The 18,556-nt window shown below is 46.6% G+C and overlaps 1 protein-coding gene and 1 long non-coding RNA gene across 10 annotated transcripts in view; one reads left to right on the plus strand and one right to left on the minus strand.

Moving 5' to 3' along the window:
* The window catches only part of LOC104150539 (semaphorin-6A), a 377,711-nt gene that overhangs the window by 248,020 nt on the left and 111,135 nt on the right, over nt 1-18,556 (plus strand). The window contains exon 1 of one of the 9 annotated variants that reach the window (XM_068927188.1): nt 11,840-12,466. The exons of 1 other annotated variant lie outside the window; for it this stretch is intronic. The gene's annotated coding sequence lies outside the window, so the exon portion shown is untranslated. Of the gene's footprint in view, nt 1-11,839; nt 12,467-12,557; nt 12,581-13,963; nt 13,984-14,085; nt 14,382-18,487; nt 18,508-18,556 lie in introns of those variants that run through there. 7 more of the 9 variants (XM_068927182.1, XM_068927192.1, XM_068927191.1 and 4 more) reach the window with 7 other exon arrangements.
* LOC138064545 (uncharacterized) lies at nt 9,610-9,966 on the minus strand. Its single transcript, XR_011137802.1, has 2 exons — nt 9,912-9,966; nt 9,610-9,828 (listed from the first exon to the last, which is right to left on the minus strand). It is a non-coding gene; the product is annotated as an uncharacterized lncRNA (long non-coding RNA).

Below are 18,556 nucleotides of genomic sequence, written 5' to 3' on the forward strand. Positions count from 1 at the left end.
AAAAAAAAAAAAAACTTGCAAAAATTACAGAGATTTGATCTTGATTTTTAATTTTTTTCAAAGGGTGTTATGCATAGTACAAAGTCAACAGGAATATATCATTTAACTTTCATAAATCTTTATCTGTATATTGGGGTGCACAATACAAATAAGGAATAGATTGTATTTAATCTCTACTTTTTTTTTTTTTACTTCCTTCAGCGCTGAATTCATTTAGTCCTGATTTTCCAGTTATATAATTTGAGGGCAATTAGATGTGTACTTGAACCCCCTCTTGAACTTGTCCAAATAGAGTAAATTATTTAGCCAATTTGGAGATGGTTATACAGGAGCCCCCATGCATCCAGCGTGATCCTTGTTCTTCAGAAAGCGATGCCTTCAGTGGGTTTGCTTGCACATATCTGCTACATGCTCCTACCCCCTCATGTACAGCCAGATAGTGTAGCTGGGATTTTTCAAAGAGATGGCCACCCTTAATTACCTGTGCCGTTATCCAAGCTGGGCTGATAAGGCTAATGGAGCTTCCTGTGTTGCACTATGAACTCATCTGGAGAAGGGACCAGTCTGCTGAGCTAAATACCTGGTGTACTTTGTCCATCTTCTGACAACTGGTGGACAGAGAAAATAAAGCAGTTGCACCTTTCTAAAAGCCCTCATTTATCACCCGTCGACAAACAGTACTGTTTATAATGTTTCCCTACCGAATGTAACACGGATGGACACAGAGCGCTCGCTAAAACCTGTGGTAATAGTTGGCACGTTTTAAGTTTGTAACTCTAGCCATTTGTGTGGCAGTATAGTGTGTGCTATTTTCTCATCCTAAATCTAGAAGGTCAAGAAATTTAGTCTATCAGTTCAAACTTAAATGAGGATCTAGAGGACTGCCCCAGTTATTTTTGCAACGGCAAATGCAGCAATGCAGCAATACAACTTGCTTGGTCTATTGTATTTCCTTCCAAAGAGGAGCTCTAAAGGGACATTTTTTTGGCTGCTGAATACCCTGCATTTTCTGTCTTCACTAATCATGCATGCTGTGTAACATAGAGTTTGAGCTGCTAGGCATAGTGCGATTCACTTTCTTAGCGGAAAAAAAAGGCAGGACTGTTGCACTTCACATCAGAATCAGCAAGTTTGTAACTGCTGGGACTTTTAATGATTGATGAGAAGTTTGGCTTAGTTTCTGTTTGGAAAGAAGGGCTTTGAACTGGTGGATGAAATACCAAGAGGAGAGACTTACATAATGGGCCCATCTCCCCTAATCTCCTCACCAAAGAATACACAAGGAAGAAAAACAAGGAGTCCCTTGTAACCCTTGCAATGACAAGCGCCTTGTTTAATGTATTCAGTTACTTATTAGTAGACCAATATAAATCTAGCAGAACAGTGTGCAAAGTCAGCAGGGGGTCTGAATCCTGATGGTTTTTTTCCCACCACTGAATAAATGATTCCAACCACCAGCTTCAGAAGCTCATCCTCATTAGTATGTATGAAATGAGTGGAATAAGCACTGGGAGATTTATATTGTTCTATATTCAATTTAATTAATAAGAGATGGTGCCGATTTCTTGAGGAAGGAGGCAATGTCCATAGATTCTTATGCACCTTTCACTGTAATTAGTGATATAAATCTATCACAGCATGGAGACCTTAAAAAGTGCCCTCATCATTTTCTCATCCTACTGATATTCATTAACTAGGCATTTTAGCAACCTGTATATTATAATATGCCACCATCATTAAGGTCACAGTAGAGTTTTCATTTTAAGCCCCCAGCTTCCATGGGGTTTATATAACTCTGCTGGATATTCTGACTGTTTTTAAATTCTGGACAGACCTCTCCCCACCCCACCCCGCCAAAAAAGACAGAAATACCATTAGAAAAAAAAAAAACATAAACAGCTATCTATTGGTGCCAGACACTGCTCTGAGACCAAATAGTATAGGTAAAGTCTGCAAAGTCTTGAGGGAGTCACTGTGAAACCAAGTTCCTGAAAGGCAGGAATAGGATATTTCTATTAGCTTGAAGCAGACTGTGGAAAAAGGTGGCTTGTATATGCCTCATCTGACTAGTCAGTGCTAAATTCTGGGTTTTGACTTGAAAAGCAGTATCTTACCACACTGAGGTCAGCTCCAGTTTGGCCACTGGCCCCAGTGAGACCAAGAACGGAACTAGGCTTTCCAGTTTAATAACTGTTATGTTTTATTTCACAGATTATGCTCTTCTTGACTTTCTGCTTTTACAGAGTAGGAGGCATGGTCACAAACTGGTTAATGCAATGGATTTTGCAATTTGGGGTGATGTTCCAGCCCCACTAAAGTCAGTGAAAAAACTTCCAAAGAATTCTGCAAGGCCAATTCTTTACCCCAAGTACTTTAGCCCATATCAAATATAGCTCATTTATAAATCTACTTTGGCCCTTATTCAACTGAAATCCAAATTAAAGATTACAGTAAAATACAGGCGCATCAACAACTTATAATCTTAAAGCTAGGACTATTTAAGTTTTATTTTTGTCTTTGACATAGGATGTAATAGATATTAAAAAGCATATAGGTTTTCTGCTGACTGTCTGTGAACATTAATGCATATTCCACACAGGGCTGAATGTAAAATCCAAACATCCACAGGCAGTCACTGCCAAAAGGGAATAATGTTGTCTTCAGGATGGCCCAAGTAAGGAGTTAGTCACCAAGAATATTGCTATAAATGATACCCTTGGCAATAATATGTGAATTTATTTTTCAGCTAATGGAGGTTCATCACTGATAGCACATAAATGAAGATTGTGGTTTATTTCATGCAAGTTGATGCTTTTCCCCATATTTCTTCTTCATTATACCTAATTTTACTGCCTCTGTACCTATGAGGTATACTTATCTATCTACTAAACTTCCACACATGCAATGATAAGTACATTCTTATACGTTATGTTTGGTAAAATGGATTAAGGAAAGGACAATGATTTAACTGAAATCAAATACATGTCTCGTAACAATGGAAACTCCCCATTTCACGGTGAGTCAAACAGGCTCCTCTGAGCAGTCAGCTACTACACAGTCTCTTGCCTTTTGCATTGGGTTAATGACAAATCTTCCAAGCGGCTTTCACTCACTTCCTCTCAATTTTGCTGCATTAGTGTGTGGCACAGGGGAGTGACTGAAACTTACCTAAGCCAAGCTGGAATTTCTGGGCTGTGATTTACCTGGGCCAGTCACACATGGGAGAGGCCACCTGGCTAATGAGTCCCAGGAATGAGCAAACACAGGAAGTCTCCTCTCTCGCTCCCTGCTAATAGCACAGCCTTCGTTTGCAAGTGCTTTTCAGCTCTAATAATCACCAGGAAACTCCAGACTACAGTCAGCCTGGAGGGAGGGGTAGCTAGCAGCAGTAACGCTGTTGTCATCATCATCCTCACACATGGCCAGAAGCAGTCCTCCCTGCACAGTAAGCAACATGCCACTCCACAGCTAGCTTCACTAGCTTCAGTGGAGCTTCTTGTGGAGTAAAGCACTACTAAATACGGGTAGTAGTGGCAGAATAGTTATCTGGAAAAATCTAGGCTACTGAATTTGAGTCTCCAGTGTTCTTATTATTACTTTTCTTGGCATAATGCAGTACCAGGGAAAAGTGAAAGAGAGCCCACCGCATCCCATTTAGTTGCACTAGTGCTAGAACCACCATCTGTCACTTTTAGTCTTAGGAAAAGGAGTATGGACAAGCAGATAAAGGGAAATACTGACTTCAGCTTTTTCTGAAATAATATCTTTGCTAGATCTAAAGCATACTCTGAAATCACTGGAAAGACTCCATCAATTCCCCATGGCCTGTATCCCTTCAAAGCCAAACTGTGCTACAAATGTACAGCTCCTCCCATGTTCTCCCATGGAGGGAAATCATTTTTGCTGTTCCCCGTGAGACATCAAGGATATTAACTCTTCCTTCAAGAAGGCAGGTACGCTCGAACACTGGAGAGCTGCATTTCCACTTGTCCTGTTTTCAGCTTGCTCACAGGTTTGATGTAACAGCCAAGAGGAGCCAAACTCCAGCCAACCCATTTGGCTCACCTGCTTGGTCACCTGGGGCCTTTTCAGGCTGAGCAACTGCCTGACCTGTGTCCTGTAGCACTGTTATTTCCTGGCTATCCTATGTCACTTTTTCCACACACGATTAGATCCAAACAGTTCATCGGCCAGTGTGGGGAGGTGGCTGACGCTGATGAAAGCCGCTTTGCCAAAAGCAGGACAAGCTCTTTTCTTCCCAAATACTTTGTCATGTCTTTCAACACATTTTCAGTCATTCTTCTGTATCTTAGCATACCATAATGTGTTTGACGTTAATTTCTCCTTTAGTATGTAAAAATATTCATATTATCTAAAAGCCAGTGCAAACCTATAGCAACTCAGCCTCTTATTTCTTGTTGTTTTAATTCAATGATCTTGCAGGGTCAAAGGATAAAGCATGATTAAAAGATCATTTTCCATCTGCTGCTCATTTGTCAAGATTTAAGCAATCCCATTTTTCCTACATTCCTGTATTGTATCTCGCTAATCTTTTGCTTCACATAGAGACTATTTACTCTCCTCCATCTTTAGTTGTCTGTCTTCTTTTCTCCTTCCCCTCATCACTTCTCTCTGGTTTCTCGCCCTCTCCCCCACTGCACACACTCCTTCACAGATTTTCTCAGCTGGAGCCTTTTTCTTGTCTCTTCGGATTTTGTCATAGCTGCTCTTTTTCCCTCTGTCCGTCTCCTTCCTCCTTTTTTGGTCTGTCATTCGCAGACCCTTTCTTTCTCCCACTGCCATCAATTTGAGGGTTAAAAAAAAAGAAGTCAGCTGTATGAGATTTAATGTTATGAATTAAAGTGTGTGTGTTGGGGAGGAGGCTGGAATAAAGCCTCTTTCTTTCAGCTACTGAAACCATTAAAGGTTTCTCTTTGGTAATATTGTATTGCCTAGCAATTCCACTTACTGAGTGCTCCTAAGGGCTCAGTTCAGCCGAAAGGACACTGAAAGCAATGATTTTGACTTATTTAGCTAACTACTTTTTATTATTTTAAATTGGATTTGCTCTCAGTTTGATGCTATAATTGTATTTAAAACAATTTTATTATAATATTGACTTCTTTCCGTGCTGTCTTTTCAATTATGATAATTTTACACTTTCTCTAGCTCCCCCATCTAGATCTGAAATGTTCACTGCTGTTTTGGGAGCCACAGTAATGGTTCACTTTGGACCACATTCATCTACTGTAAGAACACAGGCAAAGCCAAAATAAATCTACTCTTTTCTTACTGCTTTCCTTAAACTCTTGATTGATACCCCGATTTCATGGAGTTCTGGTGAGAACAGAGCATTTACCCCAAGAAAACTGTATGAATTTGGTTTAACTTTCCAATGAAAATATATTCTGCATGTTTTCAGGGAGTCCCTCTACACCTCTTTCCGTGCTCTCCAAACAACTAAACAGAGTTCATGTCAAGCTTTAATCTTATAAACAGAATCAGCAACTGAGAGATGTATTTTGTTCTGTTCAGTTCCTTGCTGTACTCAAAAAGGAAGCAACATCTAAGCACAGTGCTGGAAAAGCTAACAGGGAAAAAAGGCATTTCTGAAACAGTAAATTAAAAATGTAGAGCACAGTATTTTGAACTGAAGCACCGTGAAGTAACTAAAGAGTGTACTTTCTTTTCCTGTATTAAAACTCTCAAGAACGACAAACTGAAAAATCTGTAAGACTCTCTGTCTGTATTTTTTGAATAATTTTTACTCTCAAAGAGAGACTCTAACTGGAAGAGACTAATGTCAGACTGTCAACATCTGAAGTGTGAAGACAGTAAACTTCCCTTTATGGAAAACCCAGTAAAGTTCAATAGCAAATAATTTTTCTAGAGACTTAGAGAATTGCCTGTGGAATTCAACAGATCAATTATATTTCCGCTATGGAGCTCTGTAGGATAGTTAAAAATTACTGTACACCTCCCTTCCTGGTAAAATCCTACGAAACAGATTGTCTGCAGGTGAAATCAATATGGATACACTGACAGTAATGGGACTTAACGTTAATTTACACCAGAGGAGGATCTGGCTCATACGTGTTTAGAGTAATTTGATAATAAATCTCCATAAACTTCTGTTGGTGTTAGCAACTGTTAGATTCTACAGTATTTTCCCATATTGATCATCCATGCTCAGTTGTTTTGTTTTTTAATAGGAAACCACTCCCTTCACCATATGGTCCAGCCACTATCCACAGTACTCTCAGCATATTTCACTATCATGTAACACTCTCCTCTTCTGGGAACTAGATGACACAGTGACATGTGAATGTTGCTCGCAGTGTAACATGAATTTCTGCTGATTTTTCTGGCACAATACAGCTGGGGCTGACCAGGGCAGCCTCTTGCATAAAATATCTGCTCCCCAGCCTTGTTTGGCTTCCAAAATTCTCCATAGTTGTAAAGACCAACCTGCACAGAATTGGCACAGAGAGAACCCTTTTGGGTTCCCAGGCAGAGGCAAATCTGTTTGGGGAGTCTTTCTAGTGAATATTTTGAAACTGCTTTTCTTAATTTTAAATACTTTGGGTTCCCCTGATGAGCACACCCTAGATCGGCCTGCGGTCATCTGGGGATCTGTGTTTTATTTGGAAGATGTCTGAAGAAAGCAATTAAGAAAAGGAAATTCATACATGCTAGCCAGCAATATAGTAACGTCACGTTACTAGCAGGGCCTTTAGTTACAGAAGGGATTTTGCAAGGATTCATAAACCATTAAAAATCACAGCTGTAGCAGAAACTCACGGCCTACCTGTTCTTAATCTGATCTCATTTTACATGTTTATATTGGTCTATAAAATGTTTAGTGCTCATAAATCCTGAACTATGCGCCTGACCGCAGGAGTTACTTGGGCAAAAGACGTATTGCTGTCTTACGCTAAGAGGCCAAGAAATGGGTCCCTGTTGTTTTTTAAGGGTCATCTTTTCTTTAGCTGTCGTGTGCCCAAGAACAGTTACATGCTGATGAAAAAAACTGCTAGCTTTCAACCACGTTTTCAGAGTACAGCTGAGTTGGGTGAATTCCTCTGAAGTGATTAACAGAAGGATCTTATTTTTCTCTGTGTAGGAGTAATTACTTTGCCAGGCATTCAATAATGTTGTCTTGACAAAAATCATGTTTACAGTTTGATGAGCTTTCATTGTTGCTGTAAGATTAAAGAAGTCAACGCTTCTTTGTATGAAGATGTCTCTGCGCTCAGCATTTTATTTTCATTTGTAGTGAGACATATCCCCACAGGTAAAGGCATCTCCTCTGTTGCCAGAGGAGGGAACAGGGATGGGGAAAAAGAAGATAAGACCCCCTCCTAGGATTACAGGCTTCCAGTGTCTCATGGATATCAAAACCATTTCATACCCTCCTTGGGGGCAAAAGCCCCTAGCATTTCTCAGAGAGCTGTCAAAATCTTCAGCTCCACAACTCTCATGTTGTTGCTCGTCAGTGTAAAACTCTGCTGCACTTCAAACCTTTGAAATAGGGGCAAGAATAAACCAAACTGAATCCAGTATTAACAGCTGGTACAGAAAACAGCCAATGTTGCACAGATTAGTCTGGCATGGGAAGATAATGAACAGGGAAGTGCTCAATGCTGAAATACCACTGCATCGCCCTGGTATCCCAGCCCTTTAGAGCTGTATTTAGTGGGATGCCCCACTTAGAGTCACATGGCTCCAGGAAGGTGGTAGAGCAGAAAATACGTGTGTATTTTGTGTAGGGCTCAGCATGTCAGTTGGCATTCAGCTTTGAACAACCCATCTAAAAGAGCCAGCTGCTCCCAGTGACAGCTCTACAGAGGCTCAAGCACCCCATTCAGGCCACGTACGTGCCCCACTAACCTTAGGTCAACGTATTTTGTATGTAATTAGGAGGCAGGGGCAGAAGTAATATTTTCATATGAACCCTGGTGGAATCTTCGGTAGAGTCAGTCCGAAGCAGGGCTGCAGTGAATTGGAGAATGTCTCTGTGGCTGGGGTGGATTTTTCAGATAAGGCTTTTAAAATGCAAAATTCCAGCAGCTCCCTGGAGATCTCCCCAAGAAACCCTTAGTGGATTGAGACTTGAAAACCCTCTGCACTCTTACCTCGGCAGCTGCCAAAAGGCGGCTAGGGAGTGCTAGCTGGTAAGGGCAACGGTTCCCTTCCCTACGCCAGGATGAGCAGCTCTGGCCGGTTGTCAGCTGGTCTGGGCGAATGAGCAAAGTTGTCTCTCTGATTTCAGAAGACCTGACTGCACTACGAGTTGAGGTTAATATTCAAATTCCATGAAAATAACCTAAAATTACTTTCGTGGGAAAGAAAAGGAGACTAGTTTACTGGATTGGGGGGAGAGAAAGGGAACATGGAATCAGGTAAAAGAAAAGGGAATTTTTTAGGCTATGAAGACACCTGCAGTTTTGCAGTTTGATTGTAGTAAGTTAAGAACAGAAGGAGCAGTAAGGGAATAAAGGACAGGAGAGCCGAATTTCCTTTTGACAGAAGGCTAAATGAAAAAAGAAGGTTCTAACGTGAGATTTGTAGGAAGAAATTAGTCAATGCAGCCTTGGAAATTAAACACGGAAAGAATGGAAAGTGGATGAATGGAAAACACTTTTGTAATAGAATGTGAATAATAAGTTCTTGCAATTGATGCCACAGCTAATACCAAAGTAGGGGAAACAGGATGTTTTAGTGCTTTCTGCTTCTTGCAAAACTTTTATAATTCAAAAATCTGGTCTGTCTTTTTCAAAGCCCTAAATACCGGGGGGGGGGGGGGCGGGGGGGGGGGAATGTTTCTGTCAAAGAGCCCTTTTCGATTAATGAAGAAATGCAAGTGTAAAATAAACTGTTCGGCATTTCAGAAATATTTGTGAAGTATGTGAAGCACATAGTGAGGGCCCAGTCTAGATTTGCTTACAACTCAAACCCACCACAAAGTCAGTGGAAGTTTTGAACACCTCAAGCTGTACGTAGTGATTGACCATAATGTAATGATTGAATGTCAGCATTTGGTATCGTTGAATGGATGCTTCCCACAAATTCAGACTGTGTTTTGTCTCCATTCTTGTTTCCTGTCAGAGAGACAAGTAGTATGAGATTATCTGGTGCCTCTTTGGGGAAATGGGGCTAGGGGTCTTGGCAAATCAAGGTCCATTCATCTGGTTTACCCCCCTGCCACATGGTTTGGTACCCAGAAATTATTTGTACTCATTGAGTTTCTCTAATTGCTTTCAGAGCTAGGGTACGTTTGTTTAGCTAAAATTTATCTGTCCTCAGCAATTATTCTGTTTGGTGCAGAATTCTCTTCTGTTTTAGATTTCCAGGGAACGAAAGAAAATATATGTTAAGTCTCAGTTCCTTTGGTTAGGAAATTACCCTAAGTATATAGTAAGTTTAAACTGTCTGAATGGGGGGGGGGGGGGGACTTTTCCTTGATACCGAAGAATGCTTTCCCTTGTAATCTAACAACTAGAAATTGAATTAATGTGTGTGTAATTTTAGATCCTAAATCAAATACCGACCCAAAACCCGTTTCTGAGAGTCCTTTCATTATCTGAAAATAAGAGGCAGAAAAAGAGCTGTCATAAACAAGTAATTATTTTAATTTTCATGCCACACTTCTTGGCCTGATAGTAAATCCTCTAGTTATAGCCTGTCCTTTCACTTATCTGGTTTAAAAATATAAATATATAAAAATCAACTTAGGGCAATCGCACTTGCAAAAGGGTCGTCAGGAAAACTGGTATGTTCATGCCGAAGTAACTAGAGCCGCTCCCTGCGGCACGGCTCAGACGAGACCTAGAGAGAGCACAGAAATTGCCGACGAAACACGTGAGGGACGCCACGCCGCAGGCCAGCCCGCGTTCAGCACCGATTTTCACCTCGCCGATGCCGGCCGGTGTCACCCGGTTTTCTCGGGGCGCCAAGGGGCGGCGGGGCGGGGCGGCGCGCGGGCCGTTAACGGCCGGCCCGGCCGTTAACGGCCCGCGCGCCGCCCCGCCCCGCCCCCGCCCCCCACCGGGCGGGGCTCCGCCGGAGTCGCCTCATGCTGAGGGGCGTCGGGCTCGGTTTGCCTGCGTTAGGCGGGCGGCCGAGCGTTTTCCTCCCCTGCGAGGTCGCCAGCCTGGCCGTAAAGCAAACGCCACAGCTCCGTTGTGTGCTTCTCCGGGGGAAGGCGCTAAAGCCGGCCGGCGTTCCTTCGGTTCAGCCTGTGAAACGATCCGTTGGCTCTGGCTTCTCTCATTCTGGCGATGAGGGAAGTTTTTCCCAGGCAGAGTGGAGCTGTAAATGAGGCGCGGGGCCGGGCGGCCGCCGCCGCCCCGGCCGAGGGGAGGCCGAGGCTCGCCGCCGCCCGGGCCCGGCCGCAGCCGGGGGATTAGCGGCGGCGGCGGGGAGTCTCGGCGCGGGGCCGGGGAGGAGGGGGATTAATTTATTAGCGCTGCCCCTGCTCCTCGCTGGACTGATTGGCTCCGAGACAGGGCCGGATTAACCCAGCGAGCAGCCACCGAAGTGGGATTTGGGTGGAGGAAGGGCGGCGGGGGAACCTTCAGGGGGAAAGAAAGGAAAAGCAGGCGGCTGCCGGCGCGCGCTGCCGCCCTGCGCCCGTTTCCCCGAGGGGACAAGGGCTGGCTGGCCCGGCGCCTCGGATTAGTGCCCTCCGCGAGCGCGCCGTAGCGCTGAAATGCGATTAGCGGCTTACACAATATACTCCTTCCCCACCCCCCACCCCCACCCCATAAAACGCAAGTCGGGAGCTGCGGGCGGGGCCGCAACTTCGCAAGTTTGGCCAGGCGGTGCGTTGTGCGCGGATGGGAGCTGGCGCACCGGCTCCGAGCAGCGGGAGGCGCCTGCGAGCCGCCGGGGGCCCGGGACACAGCCGTGCGGGCCGGCCCGGCCCTCGGCACGCCTCCCTCGCTGCCTCCCTGCCGCAGATCTGCGATGCCCACCTCCTCTCGCCTCTTCGCTGCTTCAAACAACGGTGCCACTTATAAGATAAACCCCCTCCCCCCCCCCTTTTTTTAAGTGGACGCGGAACCATCGCGATGGTTTAAAATGCCATTGCCGGCGTTCGGCATTTATGGCTGCCTCAGCATTAAGTCTCACGGAGACATACGGATCTACAGATGGAGCAGGAATAAGGTTATGTCTCTTGGATGGAGAGGTGCAAAAATTTATTGGCCTTTGGCAAGTTTCCACAGTTGGAGGGCTTGGAGCGGAAGGGCGCCTCCCCTCCTACTCGTTTGCACCTGCTCAAAATAAACTTGATAACATTTTTAAAAATAGTCTCGTGCCGGTAGCTCACTGGGGTGGTTTTATTGGCAGCGCATTCGTGGCCAATAAAAAATATATATATTTAAATAAAAAGAACCCTCCCCATGCCTGTAAATACAAAATTTCAAACATAATGTTCAGACTGTCACAGCAGATCTGTTGGTAACGTCGTTGGCATAGCCTGTGCTTTGCAGATCATCCATACGTTTTATTTACATACTTGCAGGAGAGTGTTTTGAGCCGAGGCTATATTTACGCCGCATACCTTCCAGGCAGTTTGCGCCCTGAGCGCGGTGCTGCCCGAGCCGCCGCGGGAGCGGTCAGAAAGTCCGAGGAAATTCACTTACCCTCCTTCTTTAAAACTTCTCCGTTTAAGAAAATCGATGAGCACACCCTTGCTGGTGCCTCTCCTCCCGGAGCGCTCACGGCTGGCCGCGGGTGAAGTCCCCCCTCCCCGCCCCGGTGCGAGCCTCCGCCGCCCCCCGTGCCCGGCGCGGCGGGGCGGGGCGGGGCGGGGCGCGCCCGTCCGGCGCGATCCAGTCCAGGATTTGGCTCCGCCTCCGCCGGCGGAGCGCGTCCAAGTGACAGGGCGCGGGGAGCCCGGCAGTGGAGGGAGGTTCGGCTCGGCTCGGCGCGGCTCGGCTCGGCGCGACGCAGCCCAGCTCGCTCCCGCGTCCGGCGCCGCTCAATGACCGGGAGCCGTGGGCTAGCAGCGACTCCGCTTTCCTGCCGTGGCGCGCAGGGTGCCTCCAGCCTAGGAGTTTTCCTGAAGCAGCCTTCGCCCCAGGAGCACTTTTGGTAGAAAGGGAGCAGGACAAGACCCTGAAATGACTTACCTCCTAAGACACGTCTGAAGGGGACTCACTGGAGTGGAACCGTAGTGGAATTTGGGTTTGCAGAGGAGTTGCTAACGCTTTTTTTTTTTTCGCTCTTCCCTCCCCCCTTTTCTCCCATCATTGGAAATGAACAAATTGCATTTGCAATTCAGAAAGTAGAAGTACTAAATATTCCATCCCCTGGGAAGCACACATGTAGTAATGACAAAGGATTGCAAAGGAGAGAGTGGCTCCAGTTTCCCAGAGAGATCCCCTTAAATGGATTACTAAATGGGACACTACATCAGCTAGTTCTGTCCTCTAGCTGCCTAGATACATGCACCGAAAAGGTACAGTACTCCCCTGTCCAATATCTGTATCTGATGTTTCGGGGTTGCTCGGAAGGAAGGCTCCTGGGTCGCCTCGGCAGGCTGGGGAGGAGTGAGGATGGTGTGCGGTTTAAGGTTGGCTACCGCTTTCTGTCTCGGCAGCCTTTGCAGCGGCTAGGGGAGGAGGAGAGGAGCCGCCTGCAAGTGCATGCACACGCTGCGCTTGCTGTTGCCACTTCCCAGGCATCTCGTGGCTTCGCCTTTTTCTTTTCTTTTCTCTTCTTTTTCCTCCCCCGGCCGCTGAACCTACTGGCGTTTCTCGCGGGCCGTGCGCGCAGGCTTCCAGGGGAGCGGGCTTGCATGCGCGGCGCTGCCCTCCGCCGGCCCCGGCCCCGCGCCCCTCGCCCCGCGCCCGGCCGGCGCCGGGGCCGCGGCTGGCAGCCCCGCTGCTCGGCGGCGGCGGGCCGGGCCGCTGCGGCCGCCGCGCCCGCGGGAGAGCCGGGGCCGGGGCCGGCGTGCGCGGTGGGTCGGAGCGGGAGGGGGGAGACGGTCTTTGTTACAGGGACAATGTGGGCGCTCCCCCCCCCCCCACCACCACCACGTCGTTACCCCTGGGGCTCTGCCGTTTTACGCGGGGCTGGGCTGCGCGTTTTGTTTAAGGCTGGCGGTGTGTCCGGGGGGCTCGGGCGCGGCGGGGCGAGCGCGCCGCCGCCGCCGCGGGCTTTGTTCGCGAGCGCGGGGCCGGGGCCGGGGCCGCGGCGCTGCCCGCCCGCCCGGGCGCTGTCACCCGCCGTCCGCCGCAGCGGGGCCGCCGCCGCCGCCTCCTCCTCCTTCCCCGCTCCGCCGCGGAGGGCGAAGGCTGCGTGGGAAGGGGCTGCCGGGCTGCCCTCCTGGCTGCTCCGGGGAAAAGGGTGGCTGTTGGGCAGGGCTGCTCCCCGCCCCTTTCTGCGGGGCGCTGTCAGCCTCTCGCTGAGGCCGGTGGTGCGGGCTGCCCCTCTCCCGGCTGGCGAGCGCGGGCAGCGGGCTGGCCCGGGCCCCGGCCCCGGGCACCCCTCGGGCCGGCCGCCTGCGCAGCGCCAGCGCCGGGCGGGCGGGGAGCGCCGCGGGGCAGCCCAACTCCTCGCCCTTTGCCCTTCCCCGCCGCCCCAGCCGCCTCGCCTCCCCCCCCCCCCAGCCCCTGGGGAAGCGGGCGGCACGGCGGAAAAAAAGTTTTTCTAAAAGGGAATAACAGGGACGGGTGGCACAATGGAGTTTTTTGTTCGGCCAGCCCTCCTAAAAGTGCTGCCGGGGGTGAGGGGCAGCCCGCACGCCCACGTCCCCCGCGCGGTGCGGGGGGCCGCCGGGGGGGGTGGCGACGCGCCCCCTCGCCGTGGAGGCTGCTGAGAGGAGGGATTCCCCCCCTCCCCCTTTTCCCCGTGTGTGCATGAGCGTGAAAAGCTCTCAGTTGAGAGTAATGGGCACTAAGTGCTCTGGCTGCGAATTTGCATGAGCCAAAGCGGGAGCCTGCAAATCCCCTGGCGTTGTCTCCCTGCCCGCGGGTGCGTTGGGTACGCGGCGCCGAGCCGGGGGGGAGGGGGCGGCGGGGCCGCCGGCGCGCGGAGCCGTTACGGCCGGCCAACGGTCGCCGCCGGCCAACGGTCGCCGCCGGCCGGGGCACGCGGCCCGGCCCGGCCCGGCCCGGCCCGGCGCTGGATGGGCGGCGGAAAGTTTGGGTCTCGGCGTGCGGAGCAAGTAGCTGCTTCTTGCTGGGGCCTGGCTGTCCCATCCCCGTCCCGGTCGGAGCAGCTGTTTCCCCGGGGTGGCGGGAAAGCGACGGCTCCGGCCGGCATCCAGATGGAGGGTTAAAGGGAGAAAGCACGGTTGAACCTGGGCTGCTTTAGCGGAGGTGTCCTTTTAACCGTGACCACAGCGTTTTCCGTGTATGGCTACTCTGAGGGTGAGTCGTAATGCAGTAATTACTGGGGTTTCCTTAGGCTGGGTTTTTTTCTTTTCCTGCTCTTGCCCACTTGTTTGGAGGGAAATTTGTTCGCTTTTCCCTCTCCCGAGCTAATTGCTGCTTTTGAACTTCGTATACCTGCGCGCCGATGCCAGCGTCTGTGGAGTACGCATCTTTAGTTGCTGCAGACATAACATTATTTTGCTAATAGAACTGCAAAAATACAGACTATAGTCGAGCTTTAATTGTAAAAAAAGCTAATTCCTGACTCTGCAAGGTGAATGCTTGCTCCTCCAGAGGGGCACACGCAGACTGCAGGTGTTGGTATAATGAAGAGCTCAATCTCCCCGACCGTTTCCTGTCACAGGACTGCTTGCAGTAGCTTATTACTTGACATACATTCTGCTAACTTGGGTTTAGTATCATCCGGCATTAATATTAATTATTAATCTCACCTCAAATATACTGGGAAAATCCCATACCTAGCTACTCTATCTTTGCAAAAGTAATTTCTGTGACTGTATTTGGGTTGCATTCATTTAACGTAAGTGTCATTCAGTGACCTTTTCTCATTTGAGTAGTCTTTACTTGGCCAGTGAATCCTTTGGCATCGACCTGAGAAAGTCCAGCAGAGTCAGGCTCAGGCTCTTTTAATCACTTAACTCTCATGGAGGTTTTGAGGAGCGTGTGGCATCTCCGTGTAAGATTTATGCAACTGTTACCGTGTTCAGGGTTTCCTTTGCTGTTTGTTTTCAGACTAGGAAAGCAAAAGGATCTTGCTCTGGTTAACTTCTAGGTTTTTTAATGGGACTCATCTAGTGTATTGTGAGGAAAATTGGGTCTGTTCCAGCAAACCGCTTTCTTCATGGAATAGTCTCATTACATGTTTGAATGGAAATACTAGCTTCAGTAAGATCAGGCAGGTTTGTCACCCTTGAAAAAGTACAGTTGCCAAGGCAGCTCACTGTCTATGCGATAATTCTATCCAAAAGGAACTCGTTTTTAATATGGCAGCTTCTCATAAAATGTGGTGGGAAGAGAAAACATATTAACTCTCTTTCAAGTCAGACAATTTCCTATGCATAAAAAAGTTGATCTCAGTTTTCCACCACTCATAACTTCTATAAAGTCAGAAGGAGATTTTCTTCAGTTATGTTCAGGAGCAGACTGCCCAGCTGAGGTTTCTGTCTGAATGCAAAATGGGTTTAACAATAATAATTAATAGCATTAATTATACTTGCAACATGTGCTTTTCATGTAGTAGGAATCGAATGCCTGAAACCTGGGTGAATATTCTGAGGGAGAATGGATTATATGATCACAGATGTTCCTTATATTCTCAATTAGTCTACATTAAAACTGTATATAGTTACTTCTAATGGCAAAATCAGACTTGTCAGCTAAACCAGTACTGTTTGAAGCAAAAAACAATTGGGCAGTAACATCTACAAGAAACATATGTAGTTAACACCTCTAGCTACTTCAAGATGAAAGTAGAGATTAGCACTAGACCCCTCTTAATGTTTGTAAATTGAGGAGTGCGGTTACTGCAGTTTGAGGCTGAAGACGGAGGTAGGTAAGGCTAAGGATAAATAAGGAGTTGCCTTCATTAAAGCGGGAGCGGGGAAGAGGGATGGGGGGAAATGAGAAAGATCAAATTAATGACCTGTGATAAATCCAGAATAGAACTGTTTGCATTAAAAAGGAGTGCATTGTGAACTTGTTTGTGCGTGTTTTGTGAAGGGAAGGGGAAATTTGTCATCTTGTTTTGAAGAGCCATACATAAATACACATGAAAGGAGTTCACATGGTTTACAGCAGGGAAGACATAAAATGTTTTAGGATTAAATTGACCTGAGCTAATGTATGCCTCACATCTAACTTGTTTGCAGGAAGACATTGTTACACTATGCAAACAAATGTTTTTGTGTATAGTACCTGATTCCCATACGCTATAGCAGAGTGCTGAAAACAAACAACAGAGTAAATCCTGGAAAATAGCATTCTACTATATTAGACTCAGCATATGCAAGAAGGAAGTTGAACCATAGAAAACCAGAAGTTTTCACTGTCTGCATTTGATACAGATCTGCAATGTTTTACCTACTACTATTCCTTCATTAAGGAGCTTCCTTAAATTTAAGTCTTAGCAGAGTAAACATGCCCCCCCCCCGAGTAGTTTTTATGAGTGTGAAGGGAGTTGCTCAAGTCTTTTTCAAATAGGGAAGGTTTTTCGTGTTTATTCCCTAGTCTAAAAATACTGTTCTCTGGTGGGACTTAGTCCTTACAGAGGACCTGAAACTATGGTGCAAGTGCTTTTGCTATGGATCAGACCTTTAATGTTAATTCAGACCTAGGTCTGTGTGTTCTGGAGTAAGTGATGTCTGACTTGGGCCTACAACAAATTGTGGCAAACTTCCTGTCTCTCTTTTGCCTGACAGGGCAACAGAAAAACGGGAGGAAGAAGCAATGCTTTATACTGGTGATCCTTTGAGTTAATCATCGTTAATTCTGTTTATCAGCGCTACCCTGAGGTGGGTGAGGCATGTATGGAGATAATCTTGGCAGTAAAATACAGCTGGTATTAGTATAGAGTGCAGTTGCTGACCAATAACATACAGCAAAAATCAAGAGTGATTAGAGACCAAATCAAGCAGCTGGGGGAAACTGGGGGCCTGAGCCTGAAAGCTATCTATAGGAATATTTTTATTATGAGTTTCACTGAACAGCTTATATGTGTATAGGGTCTGGGCAAGCAACAGTTAACTTCCTAGTTAAGCTGCAACCTTGGCAAATCAGGGTCTGCATGTCTTTTTTTTTTTTTTTTTTCCTCCTTATATGCTTTCTTCTGATATAACTGAACCCTTATTCATGACAGTGAAAGTAACCAAAAGTTAACATTTATACAGTGTTACAGGATCTTTAACGTCCACGGTGAGCAAGACCTTGGTTTTAGGTCTTGCCTGCAACATGGCAAGTATGGTAGTGCAGCACCAAGGCATTGCTCAAGTATTTAAAGGGAAGAGTGCCACCTACTGTATCATAATTATACATATTGCCTGTCTTCTGGAGTTCCCAAGCTGCTCACTTGCCTATCCCATTTTAGCAATTGGAAGATATGAAAGGATTTAAAATTCAAAGTGAGAACTGAGCAGGAACTGAGAAAAAGAAACTTTAGAAGAAAAGAGGTGTTGCACCCACCACATCAGAATACTCAGAAAATCTTGGAGTTGGTTCATTTAAAAGATATGCATAGAGGCGTTTGCTATTTTTGTCACTCCAGACTCATAAAAGCTGCTAATGGTTAATAATGGGGCCACAGGAAATAGGAAAGGGAATGAGCTATCTGTGCCTTTCCCCATGAAATAATCATGTTCTCAGCTTTTGTGCACCAGATGAGCGTAAATGAGGCTGCCAGACTTATGACCTCCAAAATCTAAAGTTTAGCTCCAGCTATAGTTTTTTAAAAATGGAAGATACCGCTTTTGGAACAGGAAGACAAAAATGAGAAAAACCCTACATACATTATTCCATAATTCGCTGCAAAACCTCTTGATAGTTAAGCCTTCCACAGTACGGAATTGCAGTTATTTATCAGCCAAAAGGAGGGGAATACTATACTATGTGTGAATACAGAGACATTTTTGTATGAAAGGAATGTTTCCCCAATCCCCAAAGTGTTTCTGTAGTGGCTGAAATAGAGATGTAAAATGAAGTAGATAAACCAGCTATTAACAGAACTGCCAGTTGCTGTATCTCTAGAGTGAAGACATATGGTAATTCACTGCATTCAGTGATGACCTTTCCTTTAAAAGTATTGTTAATAATAGCCATTTCTATATAGAGTATTTATGCCAGATACTTGAAATTTACATGTCATGGACTATCCCATGCCTTTTCCTTTCTTTCTTTCTTTCTTTCTTTTTTTTTTTTTTTTAAGCTACTGACAAAAGTGCTAGTGAGGAACTCAACAAAAACACAATTTTACAACCTTCATGCTGTGCTGAAGTTAAAGAGAGTTTCCAGGGACGGATGCACAATATTGCAGCGTATCATGCAACACAGCAGCTTGTGCACTGTCCTCAGTATAGGAAGCGCTTGGATCCTTCTCCCTCACCCTCCCCAGGTAAAACCATGCTTCAGCATGCTTTCACAATAGGCTCATTATGCCCTAA

Source organism: Struthio camelus, chromosome Z, assembly GCF_040807025.1.
Source record: "Struthio camelus isolate bStrCam1 chromosome Z, bStrCam1.hap1, whole genome shotgun sequence".
NCBI classification, from domain to species: domain Eukaryota; kingdom Metazoa; phylum Chordata; class Aves; order Struthioniformes; family Struthionidae; genus Struthio; species Struthio camelus.